Source organism: Onychostoma macrolepis, chromosome 20 (assembly GCF_012432095.1).
Source record: "Onychostoma macrolepis isolate SWU-2019 chromosome 20, ASM1243209v1, whole genome shotgun sequence".
In the NCBI taxonomy this organism is placed as follows: Eukaryota; Metazoa; Chordata; class Actinopteri; order Cypriniformes; family Cyprinidae; genus Onychostoma; species Onychostoma macrolepis.
Genome location: NC_081174.1, coordinates 15742577 through 15765152, shown reverse-complemented (window position 1 = coordinate 15765152; position 22576 = coordinate 15742577). Strand labels below are relative to the sequence as shown.

At 36.3% G+C, this 22576-nt stretch overlaps 1 long non-coding RNA gene across 1 annotated transcript; it reads right to left on the bottom strand.

The window, feature by feature from the left end:
• LOC131526935 (uncharacterized) lies at positions 1–21598 on the bottom strand. The gene is made up of 3 exons (XR_009267558.1): positions 21534–21598; positions 11907–12155; positions 1–739 (listed from the first exon to the last, which is right to left on the bottom strand). It is a non-coding gene; the product is annotated as an uncharacterized LOC131526935 (long non-coding RNA).
• Between the last annotated feature and the right edge of the window lie 978 nt (positions 21599–22576).

Here is a 22576-nt window from a genome sequence, read left to right as displayed (position 1 = left end):
TTTCATGATGAAATGTATGGGGCTCCAATAATCTACGCTTTGCACATTTACCTAGACATTTGACCTTGCAAGGCTGAGAAACACAAAGCAATGGAGCTGCATACGACAGTTTGTATGAAAGAAGTACTGAAATGTTTCATCCATTAAATGCATACTTCTCACATGTGAATATGAACGGTTGTTAACAAAAATGGCAATCAATGGAACTGAGTGCAGATCAGGTTTGGGTAAAAGCCAACAACAGATTCACCATTCAAGAGCTATATTCATGCTCTTTTGCACATTTTCAAAGACAAACAAGGCTCTGATGGAACCACAAGGTTTGAAAGCTTTTCACAAGTTTCAATCTCGAGTCTGACCCTCATAACTGGCTTTCACTTTCAGGCTGGCCTCCATGTCACCAAGCTGAGACGTAAACACACCACACAAAAGCATTGCAGGAGCACATCTTAGTTAACTAGCACTCCTGCAATATTCTCAATTCACTACAGAATGTGCCATTAAGGCCAAACCTGTCAGGATGGTTCCCTGCTGGCATTAACTCATAAGGGAGATTCCTGATGGATGAAGGTGAGGTATGCTCTGCAGGTGTCCGCTGGGAACATCTTCATTCCCCCTTTCTTCTCTTCTCTCCCCGTCTCTCCTGGGAAAAGAGCGGTAAGGGTTGCATCCTCAGCAGCTTCCAGCGCATTAGCTCTGATCAAACGACTGCATGCGTCTCCCATGCCCCTCTCAGCTCCTGCACGCCGGAACAGAATATGTGCATTAGTGCTCGTGCATTATAAATGGAAGCAGACATACGTTTTCAAACATCGTTACCGAGGCAGAGGATGAGGTTTAAAAACGAATACACATTATCATTTATCTATTATGGTTTATATAATATTTAATATGGTTTATATATATATATATATATATATATATAAATAATGGCACAGTGAGTGGTGAGCAGGAAATGGAAAACCCAGAGTGAAGCAGGAGCAGATCGTTGTAAGGTTGGAGAAAAACAAAACATAAGTGACCAAATTTTGTGTCTTAAATACACATACATAAAGCAAGTATTATTATTAGTTTTTTAAACTACTGACAGTACCTCAGTCAAGTTGAGGTCAGGACTGTTGAAGTTGTTCTGTTGTTGATTTACTCCTGTAAGAGTAGTACTGTAAGAGTATTTTCTCCTTTGGATCGATGTCCTGTTGGATCACCCAACATATCTTGAGCTTCAATTGGTGGACAAAACTAATTTATCTCGGATAAACTTGAGAATTAAGTTTTCCATCAATGATAGCTCTGAGGCAGCAGTTCCGAGCCATGATGAACATTTGAAGTTGGTCTACTGTGGCTTTCACACACACTTTCTTGGTTCAAGTCCATAGAATATTTTTCCAATTGCACTGTGGAGCATCCAAAGGCTCTTTTGCGATCTTCAAACATTCAGAAGAATTTTTTTGCTTGATAGTTTGTTTTGGACAGTGACTTCCTTCATGAGGACCATTTTTGTTTATTTCAAAATGGGGCTCACATACTTTTTCCACCTTGCACTGTGGATGTTTTCATAATGTGTTCATTAAAGACAAGAAAACTCATCACAGTCTGTGTGCATTTGTTTGGACATATTTAGAACATATTTTACTATTGTTGTTACTTATATGATCATATTGTATGATGAATTCAAGCAGGAATCAATGGGATTTCCATTGTAACATATTTCAAAATGTAATTTATGATGGCAAAGCTGAATTTTCATCAGTCATTATTCCAGTCTTCATTGTCACATGACCCTTCAGAAATCATTCTAATATGTTGATTTGGTTCTCAAGAAACATTTCTTGTTATTATCAATACTAAAAATAGTTGTGCTGCTTCATATTTTACGCAAACCTACGGTAACACTTTACTATAGTTCAATTTGTAAACATTAGTTCATGCATTACCCTAGGGAAAAAATAGCATACTTAAGCACAATTTATTCGTATGTACTTTAGTATAACTAAATGTATTTGTGGCACACTATAAATTGGTATACTGTCTGTTAAATTGGAACAACTAATTTTGTACTAAATGCATTTTAGTTGTGCCAAAGCAGCGCTTAAGTTCAACTAAAGTTGTGATAAATAAACTTGTTTGTGCTCAAGTGGAACTATTTCAAGTACACTTTAAATATCCCTTTTTGCATTTAAGTTTTGAAATGCAGAATGCAATCAGCATAAACGTCAAATGTATTTTGCTGACATTACAATTGCAATTCAATTGCACTTTAAGAGTGTTGAAGATACATTAATATTATACTAATAACAAACTGAGGTCACACTATCCTTTACTTTTAGTGACTTTAAAACGCATTGCAGTGGCATTCCAAGTAAACTTGAAGTGTGTTAATAGCATCATTATTGTGCTTCTAATGCAATTAATTAATCTTTATAAAATACGGCACAGCTTTACAATTTGTCTTTTACTAACATTCCCAGCATACCAGCCACATCCAAATTATATGGATTTAAAGACTGAATTGCTGAGTAGTCTTATTTAATAATAAGACTACTGTTCTCCCTCTTATTTAATAAGACTACTCAGCAATTCAGTCTTTAAATCCATATAATTTGTGCTTTCATCGATGGAAAACATCTGTTTGCTTATAGTAGTACTTGTAACAGTAGCTATACCGTCTTAATATAGGCGCAGTAAGCGGTGCGTGAAAATAAATGTGAAATGGCCTGAGAACATGAAAGTGCGTTAAACCTGAAGCTGTTAAAGACAAGCCAGTAGACACAACATAAATATCATCTGCAGAATGTTTTGCTTCCCTTTTACCTGACATGATCTGTCATTAACGCTGCAGGAAACAATTGCATATGGCATAACATTAGTTTTATTTTTGTGCACACACTAAAACACAGACAGTTCCGTTCGTTGGTGGAAGAATGTGAACTACGTATGTCAGTATGATCATTTTTAATAATTTGTTTAATAATTCATATTATTTTGACAGGCCAAAGGCCTGCAGTCCACATTTCAAAGTGCAAAGTGCAATGTTGCCATTGTCTGTACGGGAAAAAAAGTGTGCTGGTACAGGTGCATTGGAGTGTATTAGGAATATACTAAAGTAAATTCATCTTGATAATGATAACTTTGATAGAAAGGTATGTAATGGATTACAATCAACCAAACATTATTCAGCTGTTACATTTAAGTACACAGTTATGATAATACCAATTTAGGTCAACCAATTACCAAGCAATGCTTCATTTTGTTCAGTCTGTGATGTAAAAAAGTTTGCATTAGCAATTAAAGAAAAAACAACATGAGCAAAACACGGTCAGGTCAAAGTGTGAATAATTTTTGTTCCCAAATTTTTATCAAGTTTACTGGTAGTCCACTATATGAAGAATTTTTGGGTAAAATATGCCACCGTTTACATTATTTTGCTATCCTCACTTACATACATGAACTATAGTGTCCAGAACCCACTAGTAAAAAAAAAAAAAAGATTAAAAAAAAAATAATAATTTTTGGTTTGACTGTATGTTGTTTACATATCTTTTTGTAACTACTTTCTGTATATTTAAAACTGCTTTATAACCATGCAAAATTGTGAAAAAACACTACATTTGAAGTGTGGTTAAATTATTAAAAAAGGTAAAGGTCATAATTATAAAAAAAAATTTTTTTTTAAAAAGTACTGCATGATTACAAATTATTATTATTATTATTATTATTTGCAACTCAAAACTCTGCACTTACAGCACCTGTTAGCAGAAACATACCAGATGTTTCAATTCATATCTCTCATTTTCTTTGGTTGACCCAAAAAGAAAGTCTCATAAAAAAAAAAATTATAAAAACACAGCATCATCTTTAAATAATTTCATTATTCTCAGATTTGAAATACATGGTGAGACTTGTGTCTTTAGCTGTAGTAAGTTTCTAGACTCTAAAGGTTTCTTCAGAAAAATGTGCCAAATCTGCAACACAGATTCCCAATAGTGTGCACTCTACTGATTTCAGATGATTAGCAAAAGTACAGCAAAACTGATTGTTGGTGAATTTCACAGCTTGTGAAGGTGAGGAGAAAATGACTTATCAAGCCCCTTCACTGAACATACTGTAGCCTATATTTAGGCCGATGTTAAAATCACATTATTACAATACTTATTAAGACACATTTAAGGGGCAAAGGAACAAACAAATATCAATACACAGAATGTGATAGGTCTCTTGTGCCATAGTCTTAGGTGAGAACTCATACATTGGCCTTAATGATATGACAACATACAGTACAAACAATCCCCACAGACATTTGCCTCATTCATCTTTTACCAAGACTAATTGTTGGGTTGAGTAAGAATGGACATTTCATTGGGGTTATGAAATGAGCATCCTCATTCAAAGGTTTCATCCAGTTGGTTTATATGGGTGTGTGTAGGTCATATTTAAAGTTTTTTTTTTTGTTTGTTTGCTTGTTTGTTTTTTTGTGCTCAGAGAGCACCATTATGAAAATCACTTTTTAAACATGTTGTAGATGGAATTAAGAACCTAGCCAGTGTCCTTTCTTAAGGATGAATATATATATTTCATCCTTTACCAAATGCATTTGTAAAAAGTATTCAGCCTATTCCCAACACAAAGTGAGACAGCAGATCTTATCAGTATCATTTGTTTGAAAAGCTTTTATAGTTTTTGGCTTAGTTTTCCCCAATTTCAGGACCATCATTTCAAGCCCGTATCTTCATTAAACAGGTTGTGTTTTATTAGGAAGAAACATAATAACCTTGACTCACAAGGACAGGCAGAAGAAGAAAAAAAAAATGCATCTTTGATTTCTTTCAGAGTCATTAATATTTATTAGAAGGCAGCAAGTGCAAAAGTATAGGCACCAGCAAAAAAGTTTATCAAAGTACAAGCTGTTTATCAGGTTGGTAATGTAATTAGTCCTGGGTGAATATAGTCTCCTTTACATTACCTTAACCTGGACAGGGGGCAGATTCCGGGTCCAGGAACAGGGTCCTGCCAACACTTCCTCATAAATAATGTTCCTCTGCTCATCTCCAGCTCCTCTGCTGATCAAACACTCTGAGACACAGTGGGAGTAAAATATGGGAACGTACTTCTAGCATTTGTGAGAATTTCAGCTCTGCAGGAGGAACTTAGGAGATGCTGAATAAACATAAATGTAGCTATGCTTCTGAAGCCATGCAATTCTGCTGAGACTCGAGTATAATTTTATCATCAAGTATAATTTTTTAACATATCCCTTACGTACCACATAACTGCCTCAACGGTAGGTCTTTATGTAACTTTAATGGGACGTTTTTGAGCACAGAAACAACAGTATCAGAAAAGGCAGTAAATGAAACTAATCAGGCTACAAAGCAGGCTAGATTTGAACCAAAATCTTCTACTTGGGCCCCACAGCACAATGTGTCTGTACGGTTTTTTTTTGTTTGTTTGTTTTTTTGATGGTATAAAACTGTAAAATGTGTCAGGTAGTGCCACTTCCGTCATAGCATCAAGTCACAAACATGTTTTCATTTAAAAGGCAATCTTCTGTGTCAGTGATTGCAAATGCTCATGCATATCCGTGTCTTAATTGTTGAGTTTTTAGCAGGTGTCAATGGCAATTTCCTTTTCTGCTATACCTAATCAGACATTAGAAAAGAACCAGGCTTTGCCCCTGCTGTGCATAATCATATTATTTATCTTGTGCTGTTTGTACATAACCCCCTTTTTGATATGGGTTGATTTTATGCTGGGATTTATATAGAGGGATTTAAGATCTTTTTATGCAGCCTCTGTTTCATGCATCTTATGCAACTAAATTGAAAACTTGAGCAAACTTCTGCTGTGCCCCCTGTTTGACAGTGCAACAAGAACCGCATGTTATTCATTATTTATGGTCCTTTCGATTTACTTCAGAATGGTTCGGCTCAGCCCTTTAACTAATTTTCTTTACCATTTTCCCAGAAATGTTTGGCTTGTTGACTAGCCAGGAAAGTTGGCCACAGTTTTTCATTCCATTGGCAGACCAATTCCAGTTCTGCTAAAGAAATTCTGGAAAAATACATACAAAAGAATAAAATAAATAATTTAAAAAAATAAAATAAATCAAGTTAAAATCAGGTAAGTAAGTAAGTAAGTAAATAAATAAATAAATAAATATATAAGTTGTTGACGACTACTAATACTTTTTCCTAGTACAGTGCTCCAAGTCAGTTGTGAATTTGCACTGGAAGGTTTGCACGTGTGATACATGGCTTATTCTATAATTTAAGAACCAAAGGAATGTGTGAAATTACAATGTATGTCAATACACAAGAGCACTAGCCCTATAGGTATGCCTCCATTACTCACAATGTGCAAAGTATTATTAGACATTTCTGTAGCATTCAGCACAGACTTTGTTCACATGCACTGCTACTGTATACGTCCCTCGTGTAATCAGACTATGTATAATGCTGGTGTTTCACCTGAAGCATTGCAGTAGGTAAAGAATGAGGGTCAGAGAGAACGGCAATACAAAGCACCATTATTTGCCATGCCAATAAAGAACATCAAAATGGCAGAAAGCAAAAGACTATGGAGGGAAAAAGAGAGAGAGAGGGAACCGGAGTAGAGCAAACAACTTAAGGAAAACTTTAGATATAAGTAAAGATAAGACAGCGAGTAAGAGAAAAAGGTTTGAAGGAGAGAAGATCCGAGTTGAGTGGGGTGCTGTGATGCCCTCAGCTCTCTGTAATCCCAGATCACAGTGCTCTGATAGCATCTGCCCTTCTCACTCAGGATTAACAATAATGCAGCGCAATCCAACGGTCCCTCTCACACATCCGTCAAACATGTGGTTCCTTCTCTAGTGGGTGGCCAACCAGAACACAACCATGGGTCGGTGCGCTCATTACGTGATACACGATGAGAGTAATTGATGCCAATCTCTTTTTTAAATGCCAGTTAAACCAAAGATATTTGTTCTTCCAAGCATGTCACGAGAGGTATCTTTCAGAGGAACGAACATCATTTAACAATTGAACATGAGCAAATTAGACAACTGTGTTAGTGTAATAGCAAATACACATATGTTTACGGTAAAACAACTTTAAAATTTAACTTCAGTAAATACAGCAGCAATGTTACGGGATGGCTACTGTTTTTAACTGCACGTCATAAAATTCTAAAATATTATTAATATCCAATGTGTGATCCACTGATCCAATAAACATTAAAGTGCCCCTATTATGGGTAATAAAAGGTTCATATTTTGGTTGACATGCATGCAAGGTCACACTTTCATTGTCTTATAATATGCATTTATTTTTACCTTATTTTCTCAGCGACTCCCAAATGATTCGCTCAACGATTCATTGTTCCAAATCCTTGGTTGACTCTTACTTTTGAGAGAAAATAATTTTATACATGGTGCACTTTCAGATTTAAAACTTTGCAGGATGTTTTCATTCACTAAGAGCTGTTACACACTGCATGAAAGGTAATTTTCAAAAATCCATAATAGGGGCACTTTAACAAAACCCTATAAAACACTCAAAAAACAAAAATAACCAATATGACTTTTCTAAAACAAATGTAAGTTGCATGTACATATTGCCTTGTTAAATATAAATTGTATATATAAATTAAGAAATGCATATTTTTACTCGTAAAAATATTTTCTTTTCTTTTTTTGGTTAAAATGGTCTAATTTTAGAATAAAAATGTTTTGTCTTTCAATAAAAAAAAAAAAATATTTGGTATAAAATTAACAGATTCATTGCATTTGTAATGTATTTGTTTACTAACACTTTTACAGTCATATATTGTTTGATGTAGTCAAGTGAATTGCAAGTATATTTCAAAAATATTTATTTCTGAAAACTCTAAGAGTGAATTTATGCACATATGTGGGTACATTTATCATTAAAACCCTCTTCTAATTATCAATGCTCATGCTGGTTTTATTTGCTATACCGAAAAGCTTACCAAGAAACTGCAATGGTGGCCCAAAGTTTTAGTGTGACTGATGAGCGCTTTATGTTGATTAAAATGTGAATGAATCCCTAATTTCGCCTGCAATTTAGAATCGGCATCTCAAAAGTGGCACTCAGTGCAGACAACAGCGTTGCTTTACACAGCTCTCACAGCTGTGGGCAATTATGCTCTGGAGCACCGGGGCCCGCCATATTCTCATCTAACTGTGTTCATCAACTCGCTGAAGTTTAAGGAAAGCTGCTGATGCAAAGCAGTGTGTAAACAAGGTTTCCCCTTATGTTCACATTGAAGAGTAAGTCATACAGCAGGAGGGTGTACAGTATGTGTGTGTGTGTGTAGGCAGATGGGAGAGCGGTCAGTTCTGACTGAATGTGTCGCATTTGTTTGTGTCATAAAAATATTCCTTTTCATCATTTTAATGTCCGAGCAGAACGTCCCCATCACTGTGAAATTCACCGGCCTATTGAGAGCCTGCCTCTAGTGACATTTGGTTTAGCACTCTGAAGTTTTAATACTCAAACAGAATCAAAAACAGGCAGGCTACAAAATCCAGGTGATATTGACTCCATGCTGAGTTTATCTAGACTGTCAAGAGTTTTCCGTAACTGGCATCCTTACAAAGTAGCCGTAAGAGAACTCGCTCCAAAAAGAGGTCCCTTTGCTCTTGTTAAAACAGACCCCTGAAGACTAGCAAAATAGCTCCCCCTCAGCATTACTGGGTAAAACGATGCTGGAAACTCTAACAACCACTAGCCTCAAGCATACGCGGATGGCTGTCAACCCAATGCCACATGCAAAACTGCAACAAGCGAGGGGAACAAATTCGATTTATGCATTTTAGAGTTTCTCATTATGCATGTGCAGAGTGGGCTGAGCTGGAACACTTATGCAAAGCAGAAGCCAATTTGAGGCAAGTAGATGCGAAAGCACAGAAATGTTCTTAAACTGCCTGGTTTGACAGCTATTTCAGCTGAGGGGTTCTGACAAATACATTAAGGATATTAGCTCGCACTCAGTATTTACTTGGTTTTAAAGGTGCACTCAGTAATTTTTCCCAAGTTAAAAAGTTGTACAAAGAAATTAATAGCAGTTTTGAAAAATGTTTAAAAATCACACACTCGCACTACTGTTTAAAAGTATGTTATCAGTTATATTTTTTTGAAAGAAATTACTACTTTTATTCAGCAAGGATGCATTAAATTGATCAAAAGTGACAGTAAAGACATTTATAATGTTAAGCAGATTTCTATTTAAATAAATGCTGTTCTTTTGAGCTGTCTATTCATCAAAGAATGACACCAAAAAATACATCATGGTTCCACAAAATTATTAAAGGGATACTTCACCCAAAAATGAAAATTCTTGAATGTGTCAGTTGCATTGCTGTCTATGCGGGTTCAGAAAGCTCTCGGATTTGATCAAAAATATCTTAATTTGTGTTCTGAAGATGAGTGAATGCCTTACAGGTTTGGAACGACATGAGGGTGAGTAACTGATGACAGAATTTTAAGCAACTGTTTTCAACACTGATAAAAAGAAATCACTTAATTCAGCATATTAGAATGATTTCTTTGCATCACATAACTAAATTATAATTGTAAATATATTAAAATAGAAGTCACTTTAAACTGAAATAATATTTCACAATATTACTATTACTGTAATTCTGATCAAATAAATGTATCCTTGGCAAGTATAACATACAAAATATCTTACCATTGAATGATTGTGTATATGAAAGTCATATCATATCGATTCACTTCATGTAAAACAAATCAGCTTTCAAAAAGGCTATTGTGTCAGCGCGGATGGCCTCTGGGCAGCATGTCGAAATACAGCACCGTTGCACTTCAGGCGATTTTTCACAATCCCGTCCCCCTCTCTCTCTCATTGTGCGTCCTGTCCTATCAAATTAAAGGCAAAAATAATAATTCCTAAAAAAAGTCTATTGATAGGCTATTGAAAGCAGTATTGAGTCTTCCTCTCATGTGTGTCATGTGTATCATTTTAAAGGTATTTTTCAAAAGTACTATTCATTTCTTCAACTGTAAAACTTTTTAATGAGGACAAAAATGATTGAGCGCACCTTTAAGTGCTCTGACCTTTCAAAATCCATAAAATATGAGTATTATATATCTCAGCACTCACTCAATATCCAGTCTCTGTCAAGGACTCGGGTTGTTCATAAGTTGCCACGGTTCTTTTTGGCTATAAGTATTTATTGAAATTACATATAAAAGAAAACACTTTATTTTAAAATACTGTTATTTTCCTCCTAAATCTACTATGTTCTATACTCTTCACCAAGAATCATCTGATTATAATGACTGTCATAAATACATTTGACATTTTTGTCAGCCAAAGCTAGAGGACAGCTGAGGATGAAGTGCCCGGCTGACATTTATGGTAATAAACAAGGTAGTGGACTGACGCCATTGATCCCATCTCTTCCTCACCGAGTGTTGACTATGCAATGCTTTGAAGTAGGATAGTACATAAAAAAAAGTCACAGCTGAGTTAATAAGAGATACAGAAGAGACTAAGCCTGTCAGGACTGCTGTTCCACATACAACAGGAAAACAAAAGAAAGCTATTTTCTCATCAAAAGATGAAGAAGAGGGGGGAGGGGTGTTGTCTTCACATGGGATGAAGAACATAAAGGATGGCATGATGCATTTTTGACCTGCATGCCTCAGCCTGCTGTGTTTTTCATACAGATATCTATTTGAAAGAAGTTGAGAGAATCGTTGCTCAATCATTATTTTGTTATTTCACAAAGACTTTTTTTCTTACATAACCGGAATGAAACAATTAGCATTGCGATTTGTCCTTGAGACAACAACCATTTTCTTAGACCAATCTAACAACACTCAAACTCTGGCTCAAATACACTCAAATAGGTCATGGTTTGTTTAGTTTGCATGGCCCCATTAATCGTAGAAGATATATATTATATATGTATATATAAGACACTGAAAACTGGAGCAATGGCTGTCGAACATCCGACTTTACAATCACAGGAATAAAATGACATTTTACAATGTATTAAAATGGAAATGGATTTTAAATTGTAATAATATTTTACCATATAACTGTATTTTTGATCAAATAAATGCAGTGTTGGTGAGCATAAGACAAAGGTTAAATCTTACAGTACCAACCCCAAATCTTTGACTGGTAGTATGCGTGTGTGTGAGTGTGTGTTGCATGCGTTCTTAGGTCAGCACCTGCTCTTCTGTGTTCGAATTTGATAATGAATAACACTTAGTTGTCTTGCCAAAAAAAAAAAAAAATTTTATTTGAAGAGCAATTTTATGCAGAATGGTATAGACTGCCTGCAGCTATGCTGACACTGTCCGTGATGAAACATTATAACCGGCTGACGGAATCAATTTAACTCTATTTATTTCATCAGAAAAACTAAATGAGAGTGCAGCAAAGAGCAAGGCTGTTTGCAGAGAATTAAATCATCTTATCAGGAAAAAAAAAAAAAGAGGAAATTTAAGGGAAGAGTTGGCAGGGTTTTTTACCATACAAATAATTGACCAGAATGTGAATTAACACATTTATGAATGGTTTTTAAATAATATTTGATGCTCTCTGAAGTGAAATGACCTTACAGCATTTTATAAAGGACTTTCAAATTCAAACACAATAAGTGCTTAGCTGTTGGCAGCGTTTTTCAAATATATATATTTTCTCATCTGTCTAGTTTTTTTTTTTTTTCAGGGACAAACATTTTATACTTTCCAAAAGGAAACCGTTGATAAGGGTTAACCTCAGTTACTTTATTGCAAAGTGAATAGGTGAACTCAACCAACTTCAAAAACAAACTTCAAACACTTAAAAGAGCCCCTTCATATCAAACAAGAACTGTCAGTTGAGAGCTTTCTCAGTAGCTCTACCAACACAAGCAGCCACCACCACCCTACCTGTCCTCCACTGACACACTCAAGGTCTTCCGAGGAGGGAAACTTCTTTAACTGATCACATGCTGGAAACATCTCCAAACGTTCTGTTCTGCTCCACAAGCACAATTCCAGCAATTCCTTCGCTTGTCCAGCCATCGCTGTTATAATCAGAGGCTGCCAGGCTGCGAGTCGAGGAGCCTGATCTCAAAGAACATTCTGTGTTGAAGCGTCATTAGCCTCTGCTCGACCTTCACCTCCCTCCTGAGCGTGCTGAAAAAAGAAACATGAAGAGAAGGGCTGAAGTGAGTGCTGAACTGACAGGTCTAGGTGTCCAAGACTTTCTCCTCAGGCAAGAGAATAACCACTTGGTGGCTAACAGCACCAGAGATTAAATTGGGTTGCTGTACTTGTTGAATAGAGTGTGGCATTAGCTCATTCTATGAGCTCTGACTGGGCTGAATGGCCCATTCACTGTAAATGGAACCATTAATGGGTCTGTCAGGTAAAGGAGAGAGCTTTTAAACAATTATCTGTCGACACTTGAGAGCTAGGTGGTCCGGTGTAATGAGAACGTCTGCGAAGGCAATGGAACTACCAAGGTGGTTCCATGCGATATAAGGCTAATGTTGAAATATTGTCATGAGCCAGAAACACAAAACAGCAGCTCTAGGTTACGCTTTATTGAATCTTTATGATTCACTCAAGCCCAAATGGTCTAATGCAGTTTGTTTTTCAGTCATTCTCATTTCCATCAGCCAGTTTCAAATCACAGAGCATGGAATGGGAAATAAAATTATACCTCAAACATGGGCTTGCCAAAGATGCTGATGGGGCTGGGGGAGATTTCTATGCTATTATTTAAAAGAGCGTAATTTTCATAGATGATGATTAGATCTATCAGAAGTTCTGATTTTCACTGGCCGTACCACAAATAAATAATTTATATAATAATAATATAATAAATAATTAAAATAATAATTAATTATGCAGCAATAATCATAAATACACTTTTGCTGATAAATGGTGACATTGCGCAAAACATTACTGATTGGTTTGGAATTTTCAACACATTCTTATGAAAAGCTTCCAAGGCATTTTTAAAACGTAAACAAAACCTAAACTCAGTCATTCAGACAGATAAACATTATCTTAGGATAACATTATCTTAGTGACAAATCAGCCAAATTTGCAGCATCAGTGTAGAATACACATGTATCGCAGAAAACCCAAATAATCATGTTCGCAAGGCTTAAAAAAAATGGATGTACAACCTCAGTGGATGTAAAAATCATCCATAGGACAAGTGACCGTTTCATCAACATTAAACTCTCTTACACTGGTCACAGCCTGGCAAAGAATGAAAAGGATTGTTTTCCCAAAAATGAAAATTGTGGACATGAAAAATGTCGATTCAAACTTGTATGGCCTTCCTTCTACTGTGGAACATAAAAGAATAATTTTTTTTTTTTTGACAATACAACGGAACTCAATGGTGACCAAAACTGTATCCAGCATTCTTCTTCTTCAAAAAAAAAGAAAGTCATAGTTTGGAATGACATGAAGGTGAGTAAATGACAGAACGTTCATTTTTGGACAAAGGTTGGTGGAAAAGGTTGAGAACCTCTGACTGAGCACAATGGGTCTGGTGCAATGGTACAAGCCTGGTCAGGCAGTATCGTTTTCTGACTAACCACAGTGCATGGACAGGCATGAAAAAGCAGGTGTTAGCAGGAATTCCTCTGACAGTTGTTTCATTTCATCTGTTCTTTAGATCACTGACCTCTGAAGGACCTGTACCACATGCCTGCCACCAGCAGCAGGAAAAACAACCAGTTGGATACCAGTTAGGTCTGTTGTAGCTTTATAAAACCCTATAATTCACAGACTACACGTACATGGGGCAGGAAAACTCGGAAAAGGGTGACATTCAAATATTTGTCGGTGAGAGGTACATTTTGATGTGGATAGACTATGTATGTGATCTTTTTGTCTGATGTAATATTGATGGAGTCAACTGTGCTTCAAATAATATCCCAGCGTAACAGGATCAAACCAGCATAGTGATAATATACATGAGACTCTATGTGGAAAATTTCCTCAGGGGGCATCAGAGATAGAGATGAAGATATCAGGTTTGACATAATGAGCTCCTGTGAGATTTCTATTTTTCTCTCTCTCAATAAAAACTACAGAACACCTCAGAGGTCTCGTGGAATACAAATTCTCCTCAGTAAAGGATAAAGGCTTACATCACACAGCGGTAAGCAGGTGACAGACCAAGCAAGCACACAGCATCCTGTAAACCTAATTGAAGTTTAGCTGGGATTCTTACTGCATACCAAGAGATGTTTAACAATCAAGGGTGTAATTCAATAAAAATAATTAAAATAGGGGTGGAATTCAAAGATGTTCATATAATTGCTTTAAATGTTGTTGTCTGACTATAACCCCCTTCACACTACAAGCGACACGCAGCGACAAAGCGACATGATCCCATTGATTTCAATGGAGAGCTGGCAATTTCCGGCGACATTGAACGATAGCGACCGTTGGCGACCGGATGGGGCGTGTCCAGCGACGCGACAAAGTTCAGAATCCTTAAACTTTATGCAAATGAAGAGCGACTTTTGGGAGCGACAGTCAATAGGAAAGAAGACGATTGAGCTCATGTGATCGTTCTCCTCTCAGCCGGAGATAAACATACGCAATGGAAGAAAGTAGGCTCTGTTTCTCATTCATTTTTGTTTGTATGTACGGATATAATTTAGATTTAGATTATATTTAGTCTTTTCCCTCCAAAATGTTTGAATTTAGCGGCAAGAAACCTGCTCGCTGTCAAGGCAACCAGTAGTGGGAACGCCCACTAATGACCTCATCGCCAGCCCCGGTGACATGCAGCAACAAAGTCGCTGTGTGAACGCAGCTTTATTAGTCTGTGTCGGGTGTGTCTCACTCGTCCTTAAAAGTGAAGCTGTGGGCTCTTTGATCGCCCCCTGGTGACTGGCTGCAGTACAGGTCATAAACCCCGCCCTCTCCATGTAAATGAATGGGACTTCCGTCAAAATAAAAAAATTAATTACACTTCCAATACAATTTTCCGAAATATGTTTTTGGGTAAGGTAGTTGTTATCACACTGATATATGTTCAATTGTTCGTTTTTGTGATACGTTTGATTTTAGCTAGTAATTTGATGCTATAAAAACGGGGAGTGTCGTTATGGTTGATTGGGTCTGCGGGAGTTTGGGCGGGAGTTTGATTCCGCGGCTCCACCTCACGACTCTACTGTGCAGACTCAGGCTCCAAACGAATCTCTACTGTGCAGACTTGGGCTCCAAATGACGTCATTTACTGAAGATGGCAGCGGCCATACTGAGATGTATTTGCTTCAGTTTTCTATATGGAAGAAAGCGGAGACGCTTCGTCCATCTTTTTTACAGTCTATGGTCTGTGTAGCTTCGAGCAAAGTCATGTCACTCGGCGGCCATCTTTGAAACGCCTCTCGGGCATCCAAGTGCAGCTCCTATCTCTTTGAATGGGGAAACATCAAATTCTCCAAAACTGTTCACTAAGCTTACGATTAAATTTCATATTTGAAATCACCAAAGAAATCTGACAACAACTGTATCATAAATGTTGTTTCATTTGCTCAAAAAGCATTATAAAAAGCTTATTTTACAGGCTAGATCAGCCAGTGCGCATGCACAGTCCTAAACGCACGTCTCAGAACGCTGACTGTTTCTATAGCAACCGGGACTTCTAACGGCAGCTGCAGTGACACGCTGACTTTACCGATTAGTGATTGGCTCTTTCATTCAGAAGGCAGGGCTTCCTGCGATTGAGCGGCCATATTGAGCGATGCATTTTTCCCCATTCAAAACTATACGAGTGACACGTCTTGGGTATTCTATAGGGCGAATTCCAAACGGCTTTTTTGCACCCTTGAAGGGCACTTCGGGAAGGGGGCGCCATTTGTAGGGACGTTACAAACGAAAGTGAACAACTTAATCCCTTCACGAAGGGCCCTTCCAGAAGTCCGTTAGTGAAGGGAACATGCCATGGTCACTTCACGGAAGTGATTTCCGTTTGTGATCATGTGATCTTCTATGGAGTCAATTTAATGCCGCATATATGCAAAAGAAAATAAAGTTTTGCAAAAGAAAATAAGTTTTGCAAAGAAAAATAAAGAATTGCAAAATAGAGCAAAAGCAATAAAACAGAGCAAAAGCAATGATTTTGCAATACATATTTTCCATGGCCATATCTACTAATTTATTTGCAATGCAACTTTTATTTTGCGTTTCAGTCAAGTTTGAGTTTGCCATACCGTTTTCCCTTTGCGCTTCACGTTTCTGCGCGTCTCACTTTGTGGCGCTGTTTTGACATGGGGGTGGAGTCAGGGGACGGGGGCGTGTCCAACAGGCCTGGGCATGCCTCCCTGGAAGTGACGTCATCGGCCCGAGACGCAGATCACAGCTGATCCAGGCACCGTCACTGAGCAGAGGCATGCGGGCGGATCGTTTCCTTTTATTCACTAGCTTTAAAACATGCATGTTTTCATTTTATTAACAAATCTATATGTGTATTAGCAGCGTTTGCTCAAGTTAAAGAAGTTGTTAATATGAACATCTGCTGTTTATTTCTCTCAATGTGTGCACACTTTTATAGCATTAAAATGTGTATTGTTTCATCTGGTTAACTAAATGTGCATTAATAGTGCTTGTTTAAAATCTCTTAACCTGTGCACAGCGCTTTTTGTTTACATTAGTTCAGAGTTACTGCTAGTTTTAATGTAAAAGTATGCAATTAACTTCACAAACTATACATCATTAAAAAGGTCTAAGACTCAAGCTTCATATCCATCTCGACTTTTCATTTACATAACTCCTGGCATAAATTAAGAAATGACTGGCACTGGAAGTTTAAAAAAAAATAAAAATGAAGCTTGAGTCTTTTTGGTTTAAATTTCTCGTGGCCACGATATATTAATGGGTAAACAAACCAGCGTGACCATAGCAACCTGGGATTATCAGAGAATTATACAAAAAAAAATACATTATTAAATTATTATATTAACACCACCACGGGGTAATTTTACCCATGGCTGTTTTTCAAATAGGCTACATAATATATTTTCAATTAAAAATATCCAAGTCTTACAGTCATTGACTTTTACTAAAATTGTGTTATTTACAATCCCTGTTTATTGTTAAAAAATTGTTTAGATAAAACCAGAACAAAAATGGGGCATTTATACCTATAAGCGCCATCAGGACAAATTTACGCATAATTCCTGTCATCACGTTCAAATGAAGATGTCTATTCCTCTACTCATAAATGTTCAAACTTTGGATTAAATATTAATTTGTGTTTGCAATTTTTTATCGTTTATGGTTCGCTACTGTGTTGCTTATTTATTCCTGAAAAAAATCTGAATTATGATGTAATGAATAAAACAATTTTATGATTACCCCAAGTTTATTGGTGTTGTTCTCTTATTCAAATGATAAATTATATAACTAAACAAATTAATTAATTAGGTGAAACTGTGCACTTGAATTTGTCATTGTACATCCTTTGCAATGTGGTGAATTAGTATTGCTTATAATAGTCTATTTAGGGTGTTTTAGTCATTTAAATAACATGGGTTATCTTGAAACATTTTATTAGCTATAATATTACAACACCCAAATATGTATTTATTTCCTCGTAATTCTCGTTGTAATTGCAGGCTGGTTTATTCATCATTAAGAAAAGTGATTAGTGTAACCTGCTTAAAAATAGCTGTGAACTTAAAACAACAGGACAAAAACATAGCTGATGACTCAAAATAATAATTTTATGACTCTAGACATTGTGAAGACAGTGTCATAATACAGTGACAAACTACGTTTTTAGCCATATCAAAACAGTAGTCATGGCATGGGTGAATTTGAGCCGCTGGCGCTTTTAGGTATACAGCGACCTCTGGTGGTTGAAGTGTTAACCATAGGCTACGTACTGGACTGTATCGCGATGTAGACAACATTCAAATTAAGTTTATTATGAATAAATGTTACATAAAGTATAATAAAATAGGCCGACAAGAAAACATTTTTATCCATCCCACAAGTCTTGTAAGTCCATGTATTTTATTAGTATTGGTAATATTTTTATATTCCTTGTTATGTATTTGATTTATTTTCCCTTCATTTCGATCTCTTAACGTTCAGGGCTGTATAATAATAATAATAATAATAATAGCCTAATATACACATATATTACATAAAAAGACACGATCAACGGACTGTGGGATGGATAAATATATTTGATCAATCTCTGATAATCCCAGGTTGCTATGGTCACGCGGGTTTGTTTATGCATGATTAAACTCATGGCCACGACATACAGTATTATCACGTTCCCACGACTTAATATCTCGTGGCCACGACAAAACTAAACCAAACATACTTTTTAATCTTTTTTTAAACTTCCAGTGCCAGTCATTTCTTAATTTATGCCAGGAGTTATGTAAATGAAAAACGAAGTCGAGATGGATATGAAGCTTGAGTCTTAGACCTTTTTAATGATGTATAGTTTGTGAAGTTAATTGCATTCTTTTACATTAAAACTAGCAGTAACTCTGAACTAATGTAAACAAAAAGCGTTGTGCACAGGTTAAGAGATTTTAAACAAGCACTATTAATGCACATTTAGTTAACCAAATGAAACAACACACATTTTAATGCTAAAGTGTGCACACATTGAGAGAAATAAACAGCAGATGTTCATATTAACAACTTCTTTAACTTGAGCAAACGCTGCTAATACACATATACATTTGTCAATAAAATGAAAACATGCATGTTTTAAAGCTAGTGAATAAAAGGAAACGATCCGCCCGCATGCCTCTGCTCAGTGACGGTGCCTGGATCAGCTGTGATCTGCGTCTCGGGCCGATGACGTCACTTCCAGGGAGGCATGCCCAGGCCTGTTGGACACGCCCCCGTCCCCTGACTCCACCCCCATGTCAAAACAGCGCCACAAAGTGAGACGCGCAGAAACGTGAAGCGCAAAGGGAAAACGGTATCGCAAGCTCAAACTTGACTGAAACGCAAAATAAAAGTTGCATTGCAAATAAATTAGTAGATATGGCCATGGAAAATATGTATTGCAAAATCATTGCTTTTGCTCTGTTTTATTTATCTATTTTGCAATTCTTTATTTTTATTTGCAAAACTTATTTTCTTTTGTAAAACTTTATTTTCTTTTGCATATATATGCGGCATTAAATTGACTCCATAATCTTCACTTAGGAGATCTTGCGATGCATTTTAAAGCAAAGTTGGGGTTTATTTTGACTTTACATACAAACGTAAGTAGGATAAACTAATTAAATTTGTCTTTATTTTTATGTAATACAAAATATTTTCGTCAGTGATAAAAATATGATTTAATACTTATGATAAAAGTATTGATTTAAAACAGAGCAAGTTTAGTTTGAAAACATTTAATAGTAAATAAGAAACAATTAGACGGTATTTGAATAAAATAATAACAATAAGAAGAAATATTTATTTGCAACAACTGTTGGAGCGCTGAATGCTGCATGCATGCACAGCGTTGTCAAGGTAACATTTTGTCCATTGTTCCCTTCGCCAAGCGAGTTCCAAACGCTTATACGAGACAGTAATGCCCTACACACTTCAAAGAACACACTTCAAGGGCTCTGCCCTTTGAAGGGAGTAGGGCATAGGGATGCTCACTTCTGTTTGGAATTCGCCAGTGTTGTAATGTAACGGAGTACAAATACTTCGTTACTGTACTTAAGTAGAAATTTCACGTATCTGTACTTTACTTCGTTATTTAAATTTATGTCAACTTTCACTTTTACTCCACTACATTTCCTAGATAAAATGTATACTTTTACTCCGATACATTTCCACTAAGCATCTTCGTTACTCGTTACTACAAAATAAAATGATCAGAAGAAGAAATGTGTGCGACTGCAATAAGGGAGGTTTGGCGAATCACTTCTCCTAGATTCGCACACTCCACACGCTCTATTTCAGCGTAATGCTTCCAAAAAGGCGGAGGAAGCACAACTGAAACCGCCGGCGCCATGGAAGCACCAACTGGAGGACCTCCCGTTTAGACGACCACCCCGACGATAGTGGTGAACTCGGTGAACAGGTTGAAGATAACGTTATACACCCGTGGCCGTATTTGCAAGAAATGTTTCTGTACATTGGAGTGAAAGATTCTTCCTACCGGATGAAGTGCCTCTTATGCCTACCGAAAGTCACTGAAATTTTGGCATTCAAGAACTCCCCGTCCAACCTGAAGAAGCACATCGAGGTAGGTTAAATTAATAGTTATTCAGTAAAGCCACAATGTCAATGTGATTCAACATTAGTTATCATAAGCCGTATCAGATCTGGCTAGCTAACGTGATGGCCAGGCTAATGTCTGCTTGTTTTAAGCATGGCTAATTAACTGACATGGCGCACATGTTAAAACCCCCTCAGCTGTCCTAAATCCACTGTAAAACACGGCTTCAAGGGGCTTTTTGCTTTTATAAAACGGTTACTCCATTAAAATATTCATTTTAATATTTGTTTTATTCATAAAATAGACACCAGCAACAAACAAATATAACGTTATAACACATGTATTCCTCCGCCAAGCAATGTAGTTCCAAAGAGGTTGCCAAGCAACAAAGCAAACAAATCAACAGAATCAAAATTTCTGTTTCTGTTTTTTTCTTTGATGTCAGCTCAAAAAATATGCTGTTTGTTTTTTGAACTTAAGAGAATTGTGCCTGAAAAGTCCTGGAAAAGACTAATTTTGTGAGAGTGAGATTAAGAAGATACCCTGAATATGCTTCATGCTTTACTATAAGAAAGCCACAATAAAGTTCACAATCAAAGTTCTTACCGCTTGCTTTAAACATTTTTACTTTTACTTCAAATACTTAAGTACATTAAATATCAGAAAATTACTTTTGGTACTTAAGTACAGTATATATCAGATACTTTAAGACTTTTACTTAAGTACTATTGTAAAAGGTAACTTTCACTTCTACCAAAGTATTTTTCTAGTACGATACTTGTACTTTTACTCAAGTATTGCTTTCTAGTACTTTATACAACACTGGAATTCGCCCATAGTCTTTGCTTCGAGTACTATTTTTTATCATTAGTATGTAAATTCAGCTCAATATAATATCAATAAATTCATTGACACCAATATTTATTTTAGTTTAAAATATTACCAATAAGATTATATTATTAAACTAACACAAAACGTTTTTAATTTAGTGCCAAATATTGCCCATATGTAGGCTATTTTACGAAGTTCTGATGCGTTACTTATTTTGACAGTATTAACATAATTCAGAGAAATATGACAGTTGAGAAACTCACCTACAGTTGCAGATTCACAACGTGTTTAATAAAAAATGGCGCTATTTGACGCGACGCTGCTGTTGGTTTGACATCTCTGACGTGAAACACCAGTGTCACGTGACCAATCGTTTATTTTTAACCATATAACTTATTTAAACTATGAATATCTATAATTAAAATAGAATTATTTGGAATTATTACATCTTGGATGCAATGGTGATCTAAGTTAGGAATAATTAAAAATAGTTTAAAAGTTTCGTTTACATGACATAGGGTAGAGCTGAGGTCTTCTCCTTGGGACACACTCTCCTGGAAAGTTTATTTCCAACTGGCTTCAGCACACCTGCCTGCAATTGTCAAGCAGTCTTGAGGAGCTTGATTGGCCCCTTCAGGTGCGTTTGATTAGGGTTGTAGCTAAACTCTTCAGGATAGTGGGTCCCCAGGAACTGGGTTGAAGACCTCTGGGGTAGAGTGGGGGAAAACGCCCCCATGGGGTAAAACGCCCTCCTACTGTTTTTCCCAAAATAACCACAAGATAAATTCAAGATACATTTTTATTGTAACTATGGACTACACAGACAAGAGTGATGTAGAGAGAAAACGGATTTCACAGTAAATTATCTCATTTTCAGCAGTAAGAAAAAAAAAAGTGTTTTAAAGCTTGTTGTTTTGTAGAACATCACAGTTATGTATGATATGAGAACAGTAGGGCCTGTAGACAGAGAGTACGTGTTATTTGATAAAAAAAATATAATTATATTTTCAGAATAACATAATTTTTTTCTCAAACATAGTGTGTGGGGTAAAAATGAATTCTAACTGGTTGGTTGAATATTTGGACTTTATATTTAAAAATGACCTCAAGTTAGCATCAGGTAGCTCGTTAGCTAGCCAGTTATCATTAGCTAACTTGTCTAAATGTTTAAAGCAAATTGCTTTGTCAGACTGGGGGGCATTTTTCCCCATAGGTGGGGTAAAACTCCCCCCTTGGTACAAATTTTTTTTTTTTTATTTATTTTTTTTTTTTTATGAACTTTTTATTAATTTTTCTACATAACATCACAACATCCATTCAAAACAAACAAAACAAAACAAAACAACAGACATACAATCAACACTTCAAAAGTCAAAAAGGAGAGAGAGAGGGAGGGGAAAAAAACAAACAAGTCATTCCTTTATAATCGTTTATGTTAAAGAAAAAAACCCTGCCACGCATCAATAGTAGAAGGCTTGGCCCCATTAATTCACACAGTTGTACATTCACAAGTCACTATTTTCAGGAGGCTATGGATCCAATATGTTTTTCC